Source organism: Pipra filicauda, unplaced genomic scaffold, assembly GCF_003945595.2.
Source record: "Pipra filicauda isolate LSUMZ 115617 unplaced genomic scaffold, ASM394559v2 scaffold55_size4083901_pilon, whole genome shotgun sequence".
Lineage (NCBI taxonomy): Eukaryota > Metazoa > Chordata > Aves > Passeriformes > Pipridae > Pipra > Pipra filicauda.
In genome coordinates, this window is record NW_024104709.1 from 2,145,438 (window position 1) to 2,156,030 (window position 10,593).

The window sequence follows — 10,593 nt, forward strand, 5'->3', positions numbered from 1 at the left end:
AATCCTTGGACAGGCAAATGTAATATAGGCAAAATGAAACTACCTATGACAATAACATGACCACAATTATATTTTTTTAAGAAAAAAACTTTTCTATATAGAGGCCTTAGCCTTGTTCTTTTTTGAAAACATGTATATGTAAGTTACGGAAGAAAAAGGACTCAAATACTAAAACATCACATTTGACTCAGGCAGTCCCTTAACCTCAAATAGCTGGAGGCCTGGCTGTTTTCCCAAAGATTCACAGCACGCTCACCCTGTTGTTATGGTGTTTCCTAAACATCTGCTCCGTGCCACTTGCAGAAACGGGAATCCAAACAAGACGGACCTTTAATCTAACCCCATACAGCTGTTTTAATTGTATGTTCTAATGTCTACGTTAAATGTAAGCACTGAATAGGCAAACGATTCGTGCACTTTTTTCGGAAACCTTTAGGAAGCCAATTTGCTGGAACACGTTCGCACACAGACACTTATTGAAAGGCACGATGAAAAAACACAACACGAAAGAATGCGAAGGAGTTGCGATCCTTGGGCGAATTTTACCATATCGTGGGGCACATTTCCGAACCGTGTGCCCCCAGACCTCCCCGCCCCCCTCCCCGTAAGGGGGTCTGGAGAGACGTCGGAGAAAAAAAAAAAAGAAAATAAGAGAATAATAAGATGGAAAAGACAATAATGTTTACACATCGCAGCGGTACGGGCGGTGCGCGGAGAGTCACAGGTGCTGCCGGAGCCAGCGCTCCCCTCGCCGCCGCCCGCGGCTCCCGGACCCCCGCCCGCTCCCGAGTCTCTGAGAGAGGGCGGAGACCCCCTCCAGCTCCCCCGCCCAGAGCCGTAGGTGCGAGGGAAGGCCGGGGGCTCGAGGCTACCCCTCGCCCGCCGTTCCCTGGGCTCATCCCGGCCGGTGCCCGCCGGGCGCGGGGGAGCCGCCGCGGGAAGGACGCGGCTCGCGGCACACGACGGACGCGCCCGTCCCGGCGGTGCTCCGGGACCCCCCCGCCCCCAGAGAGCGGACCGCCCTGCCGGCCGCCGGCGCCCACCGGAACAAAAGGAAAACAGCCCCGGAGCCGCCCGCGGCCCCGCACAGCGCCCGGCCCATCGCGCCCCCCCCTCCCGCACTCACCTCGGCGCGGCGGCAGCGGCGGAGCGGGCGGCGGCCACTCGCGCCCGCGGGCTCCCTCCCCCCCACACTCCCTGCTTCCCTCCCTCCTTCCCTGCCCGCCCTCCCGGCTCCGTCTCTCACCGCTCCCGGAACGGCGGCGGCGGCTGGGCCCGGCTCCCCCGCCACGTGACCCCCGCCACGTGACCGCCACACTGCCCCGGCCGGCTCCGCCCCCGTCAGGCCGGGCCGGGGCTGCCCCGAAGCCGCCCCCGCGGGACCCGGCAGAGGGCACGGCGGGAGGCTCGGGGGGCACACTGCGGCGCGGCGCGGTAACAGCGCGTCTGACAAGGGGAAACAGCCGCCGCTGTCTGCCCTCAGCCCCTCACCCCCCTCTGAAACAGGAATCACAATGGCCTGTACGAAATAGGGGTTATTTGACAACAAAGCACCTACGGCTGACTTATCCCTCCTGCCTTTAGGGCCGAGAAAGAAGGAAAAGAAGTTGGTGCATTGTATCTGGGGCATTGAGCCTCGTCATGTACCTCACACTCCTCCCTGCAAAAATCACAAACGCTGACACCACTATATTCCTGAATTTTGGCTCGACCCAAAAGCTACAGTGAGTGAAAGTTAGCTGTGCTGACCAGTGTCCCATGCTAAGTGTAACCTTTGCTCCGAGAAAATCATGCTTACAGTAACGGGTCAAGGGGGTGTCTTGCGGGAGAGAATGCCTCTATCCTCTGAATTCAGAATACAATCTAGAGATATCAACACTACAAGACCTGGGGGAGCCTCAGGAAAAAGGAAATTGGTGTTGGAAACAAACTTTGATGCTGTATTCTGGTATCACATTCAGTGCACATTCACTTTCTTCAGAAAGGACCAACAAAATGCCCAAACAAAAGAAGTGTGGAGCACTTAGTAGTTTAAGGAAACCAGGAACAAACTGTAATTATCAGCTCTAGAAAAGCCATCCAAAAAATAGTACACTGAGAGCAGGAAGTGAAAAGGCCCAATACCCTGCTGGCTTTAGGAATTACAACTTATTGAACATTTGAGAAACTAAAAGGGTAAATATTTTTCACACCATTCCCCAAAGTTCCATAAGAATTTTATATTACAACCTACAGCAATAACGAGCCAAACTTTTGACAAGGGCCAGCTAGGTGTGTGAAAATCCGGATGACTTGAAGCCTGAGATAATGTATTAGAGTTAGGCATAAATTTCATCTGTTAATATAATCTTCATTTAGGAAAAAAAGTTGCTTTTTTATTGAAGATTTTCAGTTACCATACACAGACTAAACCCTGGGGCAACTCTTAACAGATCCTATAGCTAAAGTGCAGTAAAAAGTTATCAGGGAGTTAGGGCTCCATTTCTGGGTGCATTACAGCAGTTGTTCTCAACTGGTGAGCTGTGGAGACCAGGGTCCCTGAATTACCCACTAGGTATCTGCAAAAGGCAACCACCACCCCCAGTAGGCCTACATTTTGTATATTTGAATTACTTCTTCAGCAGAAAATTTTAAGGAGCCAAAACAGTTAAAATCACTGTATCACTCAGTTCCTGTGTTTAACTTAGCTTGATTCCTAATTTACAGGCCATCATATCATAAGAATTTAATTTCGGTACTAAAGCAAAAAATATCAGAGAGAGGTGTGCAAAACACCTCTGCTGCTTTAAACTCCTTTGTAACCCTGTCCTTTCCACCCAGGTACATTAACTATGGTGCAACAGTATTGCCTACTAGACCCTGCTCTCAGCTGCATTAGAAGTTGTATCTGGGTTCATAATCACAAAAGAAAACTATGTGTCCTAGTTGTTCACCAGCCTTTACAAACTGTGATCATGACTGAGTGATACCTTGCAGGAGTCCCACTAATTCTGCCCCGTTACCTGGTGAGGACTAAATAAAAATGCACAGAAAAATGCACGTTTACTATTGCTGCAGCTCACTCTATCAACATAATACGTTTATGGTCTTGTATCTCTCAGATGTAATCATTAGCAGGTAAGCAGAAACATATTTAATGTTGGCATGTGGTTAAATCTGCACAAGGCTGACTATTACAAAAACTTGACAACACCTTTGGGTTCCACAAGCTCAATTCAGCTACGTATGCTATACAACTGAGAAGCCTAAAACTGCCTTTAAATGTTGTAAAAAAAAAAAAAAAAGAGACACAGAGTTCCCCTTGCAGAACACTCCCCCCCAGGACCTAAATTAGAATAGGTACTGAAGTGTCTTGTGTTACAATGCAACAACTGCTTTTGTAGATGACTCCGTTATTCTACTTTCCTTCTTCACCTCTCTCTGAATTTACAGCATAAATGACTACCCCATTTTTAATGCATTGGAGAGTTTCACATGCAAACTTACTCATTTTTTCCCATGCAAACCTATTCACTTGTACTTCTTCCACATACAAACTTAACTAATTTTTGTTAGCTTTATATGCTCAAATGATTCCAAAAGGCATTTCCTTTTGATGTACCTCACCTTGCAATTTTCCTCCACCACAGAGGAATACATCAGAGAAAGAGAAACAAAGCTTGCTTGGGCAGATTCCCCAATAGAGCAAGGATTTCCTCAGTAGCTGAGGAGAATAGCCAGGCTGAATGAGGATTAACTAAACCCTCTAGTGGACTGGCTGTTCACCCCACCTTTCCTCCTGCCTCATTTTGTCGTGGAAGCAGCTCCAATCTTCCATATATATTTTTGCCCTGCTTCTTCGAGGAGCTTAATGCAACCTGAACCGGGAAAACAAGATGTCATCCCAGGATACAAAAAGAACTGACATATTAAAAGCACCAATAATCTTTTTAAGTCTATCAACTCTAGCATATAAAAGAGAAGAGACTGTACCTGTATTCAACAAAGGGAACAATAAGGGCAAGCTCAGAATTATCCATCTGGTGTGAATGACACATAAGGATTTGAAAAACATTTTTAGAAAAGAACAAAAACACTTTGGTAAATGGGAAAATGGGGCAATATAGACTAAGTTGAATAGAAATGCATTTTTCTTCATCAAATGACTGATATCCTAAACAAGGGAAATATATTCATGTGGGTTTGTTTTTTTCTTTTTTAACTTGACATAGTATTTCACATTATGCCACGGAAGATATTAAGATGAAGAAATGAGGATTAGTACAGATGGCAAGGGATGGAAACTAAAGTGTGGCAGTGGATGGTGCTCCAAGGAAAACAAACTGAGGAGATACAGTAAATGGAGTCCCTGAACAATCAGCCATGATACTTGCCTTTTCAATATTTTTGTTAGGTGACCTTAAAACAAAAACATGAGTGTGGTAATAAAGTTTGCTGACAACACAAACTTGAGAATCAACAATACAGCCTAGAATCAAAATAGATATATCATTCAGAAAAGAATGGATGACCCATGGAAGCAGACCACTAAAAAGAATAGGATTAAATATGATAGTACAAAGTTAAAAGTGATGAATTGAAGGACTTACAAATGTTCATTTTCAACTGAAGACATCAAGTAAAAAGAGAGGAGGAGAAAAATCTGTATCTTTCAGTCAGCAAGAGAATACCCACAAGGCATCAATTTGATGAGATCCTGAAAGAAGTTAATATTCCCAGAATTTCAAAGAGAGATCTGGAATGTAAAAGTGTTGCAGTGGTATTGGGAAGACTTCACCCAGAATTCTGCATATAATTGTGATAAATTACATTAAAGCATGGTAAATTAAACTTGAAATGGGCACTGAGGAGGGCCAGGAGAGAAAGACATGACTGTCTATATGTTACTTTATTAAACAAACACAGTAATTTTGGCCTATTTTATTTGGTGCATTGGGGTAGAGTCCCTTCTTATGCATTTCATAAAAAGTTTAGCATTATAAAACCCTAGTTGTTCAAAGTGAGATCTTTGAATATGTTTACAATATTAAAAAAATCAATTAATATAACTTGCTCAACAAAGACCACATTAGAATATTAAAATAAATAGCAGCTGGTAGAAATACTTCCAAAGTCCCGAGGCTTTTCAGACAGGTGCCTTAATGGCAGAGATACAAATTTATATCGTTTTTAGCTTAAATCTACAGAGCCCCCTGCCATATGTACTTTCTTCAAAGCCTTTTATCATTTCTAAGTGTGGTCTCATGAGGAGTTTTAAGTAAGAGGACAGCACAGCAAAGCTTAAGCAGTCCTTTTTTGTTGTTGTTGTTGTTGCAAAGTTCAATGGAGACAACATTCAAATATAGAGTTCTTGAAAAATGTGAAAGAATAAGGGAAAATCCATCAAAATATTCAAGGTCTTAAACACAATTTATAACTAGAGTCCCAAATTACTTCCATGCTATCACCCTCCATAATAAAAAATACAACAGAGGTTGCTGCAAGATCAAATGTTAATTCTTAAAAAGAAAAAAACCAAACCAAATAACAAAACCAAAACCAACATAATTACAGCATAATGCCTCCATTACTGTGTGTAGTTCTATAAAGGAACATGATCAAATATTTAAGTCCTTTTACTCCACTGAAAAAATAATTTCAACCTAGACTTAAGTATAGAAAAATACACTGCAAGAATATTACAAATATACTGAGGGGTTTTTCTTTTTTTCTTATGGCTTTCACGAAATATAATACAATGATAGAATGCAGCTCTAGGTCCAAATAAAATAATTTCAAAAACATCCCGTACTTTAACGAATACCTGATTAGGGATCTCACTGATCATTTTAATCCTAGTTTTAGAAGGACACAAAATGAATTCCAGATGTGAAAGGTCTGGTTAGCCTTATTAGCACCCCAGTTTCCTATGTTTGTTCCCCCTTGAAATCCCCACCACCTGCTTGAGGCTTATAATGCTACTCAGCATAAGGACTCCAAAACATCCCTTTCCTCTGTAAATTGTAAGAAATACTGTTGGGCAATGAAGAGTATCTTTCTCCCAAAAGGTGAGCATACTGTAGAATCATACAATCATTAAGGTTGAAAAGGACCTCTCAGATCATCAAGTCCAACTGTTAACCCAGCACTGTCATATTAACCATTAAACCATGTTTCCCAGCTTCCACATCCACATGCCTTTTCATGCCTTTTGAACACTTCAGGGGATGGTGATTTGACCACTTACCTGGGCAGACTGTTTCAGTATGCCTGACGACCCTTTTGGTGAAGAAATTTTTCCCAAGATCCAACCTAAACTTCCCCTGGCACAACTGAAGGTCATTTCCTCTTGTCCTATTGCTTGTTACTTGGGAGAAGAGACCAACCCCCAACTCACCACAGCCTCCTTTCAGGTAGTTGTAGAGAGTAATAGGTTCTTCCCTGAGCCTCCTTTTCTCCAGGCTGAACAACCCCAGCTCCCTCAGCTGCTCCTCATAAGACTTGTGCTCCATTCTGTTCACCAGCTCTGTTGCCCTTCTCTGGACACGCCCCTCAATGACTCTCTTGTAGTGAGGGGCCCAAAATTGTACACAGTATTCGAGATGTGGCCTCACTAGCGTTGAGTACAGAGGGACGGTCACTTCCCTGCTCTGGCTGACCACAGCATTGCTCATACAAGCCAGGATGCCATTGGCTTTCTTTGGTACCTGGGCACACTGCTCATGTTCCTGCTGGCTGTAACATCTCCAGGTCCTTTTCTTCTGGGCCACTTTCCAGCCACTCATCCCCCAGTCTGTAGTGCTGCATGGGTTATTGTGAGCCAAGTGCAGAACCTGGTACTTGGCCTCACTGAACCTCATACAGTTGGCCTCAGCCCATCAATCCAGCCTGTCCAGATTACTCTGTAGACCCTTCCTGCCTTCCAACAGATCGACACTGCTGCCAAACTTGGTGTCACCCACAAATTGACTGAGGGTGTCCTCAATCCACTTGTACAGATCATTGATGGAGATATTAAGCAGGACTGGCCCCAACACTGAGCCCCGGGGATCACCATTTCTGACCAGCTGCCAGCTGGATGTAACTCCGTTCACCACCCACTCTGGGCCCAGCCATCCAGCCAGGATTTTACTTGGCGAACACTGCACCCAGCCAAGCCATAAGCAGCCAGTTTCTCCAGAAGAATGCTGTGACAGACAGTGTCATAGGCTTAACTAAAGTCCAGGTAGACAACATCCATAGTCTTCTCTATTTGTTTTTATGACTTGCTTTGATTATGATATTCATGTAACTGTGATGATGATGAAAATTGCACTACATGAAAGCCTCCTTCTGTTTCAAATTTAGAGGTGTAGTGGGTTTTGTCTTGTTAGAAATTCAACCAATAAAAGTTCTTTATATGACCTTCAGAGTTCCCTTTGTTTTGTAGTACGTTAAAAAAATGAGCTACATGTTGAAAAGGCAATCTCAGCTTGGTCTGATTTTTCATACTTGTAGCAAACAACTTCAGGAACCAACTTCTGAAACACATACACCCTCAGAAATCCTTCCTTCCCACTCCATACAGCTCATTCTGACACACAACGGGCTAAAGCGGCAGAAATAGCTTTAAAAAATGCTACTCAAAGCCAAAAGGGGAAACATTTACTAATTCCAAGGCTTCAGGTTCTCGGGACATGATGACAGAATTGTTCAGATGCTTAGCTTTGCCCACACATCTTCCCTATTCCGTTTCTCCCCTTAAATGCTGTTTGCAGCTCCCTCTGCCCAAATGCTGACCTGGCCAGTAGCAGAAAGCTGTCACAGTCCTCTATCACACTGACCTTGTCATGGCTGTGCTTAACAATATCCATTCCAAATATTCCTTAAGAAACCACGCCTCTTTTGTCTTCAGTTTTATACTGACTTTATAACTTTCCTAAAATGAAAAGATAATGTTTGTTTTGACCAAAAGCAAAATCAAATACAGGGAGCATGCTTCATTTTACAGCTGAAGAGAGATTTTTCTTTTGTATTTTAATTTCAAGGTTTTTGATGATACAGAAGGCCATAATTATTCCAGGGTTACTCATCCTTGCTGAATCTCTAGCTTCTGGAATACCTGTATATCTAATGATATACATACAACACACATGCAAAACACATTTTATGCTCAGTAGAGTTGCCAGTGTTGGAGAATGCAAAGATTAAAAGGAAGTAAAACTACACTATCATTCCATGTGAAAAAGTGGTCCCATCCAGGACAGGTAAAATAATAGGCATAAAATTAAGAAAACTTGCCCTCCCAGTCCTTGTGTTACATTGGCTCTGATGATAAATACAGGACCTTTTGTAAACCAATTAAGTTCTAGTTAATTGTAAATCTATTTTTGGATACAAAATTAAAATTAATTTGGTGTAATCTCTTAGTCTTTATGCTCCTTCTGATTTTGTTCAATTTCAGAATTAACAGGAAATAATAGCTGCAATCCTAAAACACTCTTCCCCTCTTTCCTGCCTTCTTGCATTTTCATCCTCTGATCTCACCCCTCTAGCTTTGATATATCAGGAACAGAACACACAAAATGGTGACAGATCATAGGACCTTGTTTGGTATGTGCATCTCTCACTACTAACAGTGTATCACCTATGCCAACATTGTAGAAATGCAGAATACTTCCTTATCTGCAAGTGATCTTTTCACAGCTGCAAGTGTACCCAGTGTTCTGCGTGTCCTGTAATTTACAATGGGGTCCATCTTTTCTGTAATAGAAAAATGAACAACTGTATAGCTCTGACAGACAACTCCTTCAATCTAGAGTCATCCAGCAATTTCGCTTGCTGTTTCTTTCCTGAGGGGCTAGTTATGTGGCTAATCAAATATCTGTCAGTTTTGATGTTGGATGGATTTTCTTTGGTGTGTTCAGGCACATTCCTGCATGGATATTATGAGTCTGCTTTTATTTTGGAAAAAGAAAAATATTAATTTGAAAATGACATTTCTTTCAGGAACCTTATACTTGTTACTAACAGGTAAAATTGCTCAAGTACAAAAAGCTAAAAGCTTACAGTAATACTCTAAAATTTTCACTTTTAAAATTTGTTCACTGACAGCAATGTTATAGTCTGTTTCTATTCTGTAGTTAATTTTCTTATTACTGCTATGCAATCAGAAGTGAGAAAATTACTTTTTCTGTTTATGTGAGAAATAAAATCACTAATATTCAAAGTCTTGAGGTTTTTTTCCCCTTCTTATTAAAACTTAATTGGTATGTGTTGTGGGGTATTTGTTTGTTTGTTTAGAGAACATACTGAATTTTACATTTATATAGGTGTAAACCAATAAAGCTATTCATTTTGGGGGGGGCAATGAGGGAAAAACTTTCCATGTGTCTCATTTCCATGTAGTATTAGCAACACTGTAGGGATAGGGATCCCAAATCTTCGCTCGCGAAGCCTAGCCATGATGATGAGGGATAGGGATGCAGAAATCCCCAGCGCAGACTGAAATACAGTAAGATTGAATGTTGTATATGTCTTCCATACAGTATGGTGCTTGTGCTCTGAGTAACAGCTACGCTACAATCACACGCATTTTGTATTGTGAAGAAATAAAGAGGGAAAAAATGCATAAATGTTACTTCTTATAAACAACATCTTCTTTTGATTTGCACCCACTAAAAATTATTTTACTTAGAACAATTCCTAAAGTAGGATCTTGGTGTGGAGATACACAGACCTACCAGTTAACATTTGAAGGGAAGACCATACTTCAGACTCATCCTTTTAATGTAACATGACTGTGTACCTAAGCACAGAAAGAAAACATTGGATAACTAAACATCTAAGAAATTTCTGAGCTAAAAATACTACATTCCAAAATCTCCTACAGCAAATAAATTTTTAGAAGGATCCTTTGAAGTTGAATGTTCATCTCTAGCTGCCTATCTAATGCTCCAAAGCACCATAAGTCTTTGACTCACCGTAGCCCAGGCTGCAATTTTTTTAATAGCAGCTTAAAATGTTGGTAAGAGCTCCCCTTACTGGTCTGTCTTCAAATTGTCAACTGTTCAGTTCTGAAAACCTGAAACAGCAATGTGTAGAATACTACTTCTATTCCACATAAAAACACCCGAAAACAAACAAAAAACCCCAAACAAACAAAAACCCACCCCCCCAAAAAACTCAAAAAAGAGCAAAACAAAAAAACCCAGCTCCACATCACATTTCTGTCAGATATCCTATATTTTAAAGTTCTTATTAGTTGTTAAGTCATAAGACCAAAGATAATGACTTAGTTTAGGAAGAATTTGTTCTTCCATCACCATGACTTTCAATTTATTGAATCCTTAATTTTGTATAATCTAATTTTGTAGGCCTTGCCACAGTCTGAATTACAAAACACACACAAGACACCCAATTCTGACATATAATGCCTCATTTTACAGTAACCACTACCAGCTTTAACAGGATCATTTGTGGGATAATCAAGGAGTCAGGGTGGAAATTTGTGTGGAACTTGGAACTGCAAAAAAATTTATTACAAAACTTTACTGTTTTCTTCAATTGCTTGATTGGAAGAGCAAAATATACCTCTCACACTGTGGTGGTTTATATGATTAAAGACTTGTTTAT

At 41.7% G+C, this 10,593-nt stretch overlaps 1 protein-coding gene across 3 annotated transcripts in view; it reads right to left on the reverse strand.

The window, feature by feature from the left end:
- The window catches only part of TULP4 (TUB like protein 4), a 165,412-nt gene extending 155,693 nt beyond the window's left edge, over window positions 1–9,719 (reverse strand). For 2 of the 3 annotated variants that reach the window (XM_039387409.1, XM_039387407.1), the window contains exon 1: window positions 1,247–1,310. The gene's annotated coding sequence lies outside the window, so the exon portion shown is untranslated. Of the gene's footprint in view, window positions 1–1,246; window positions 1,311–9,701 lie in introns of those variants that run through there. The other variant, XM_039387408.1, reaches the window with a different exon arrangement.
- Between the last annotated feature and the right edge of the window lie 874 nt (window positions 9,720–10,593).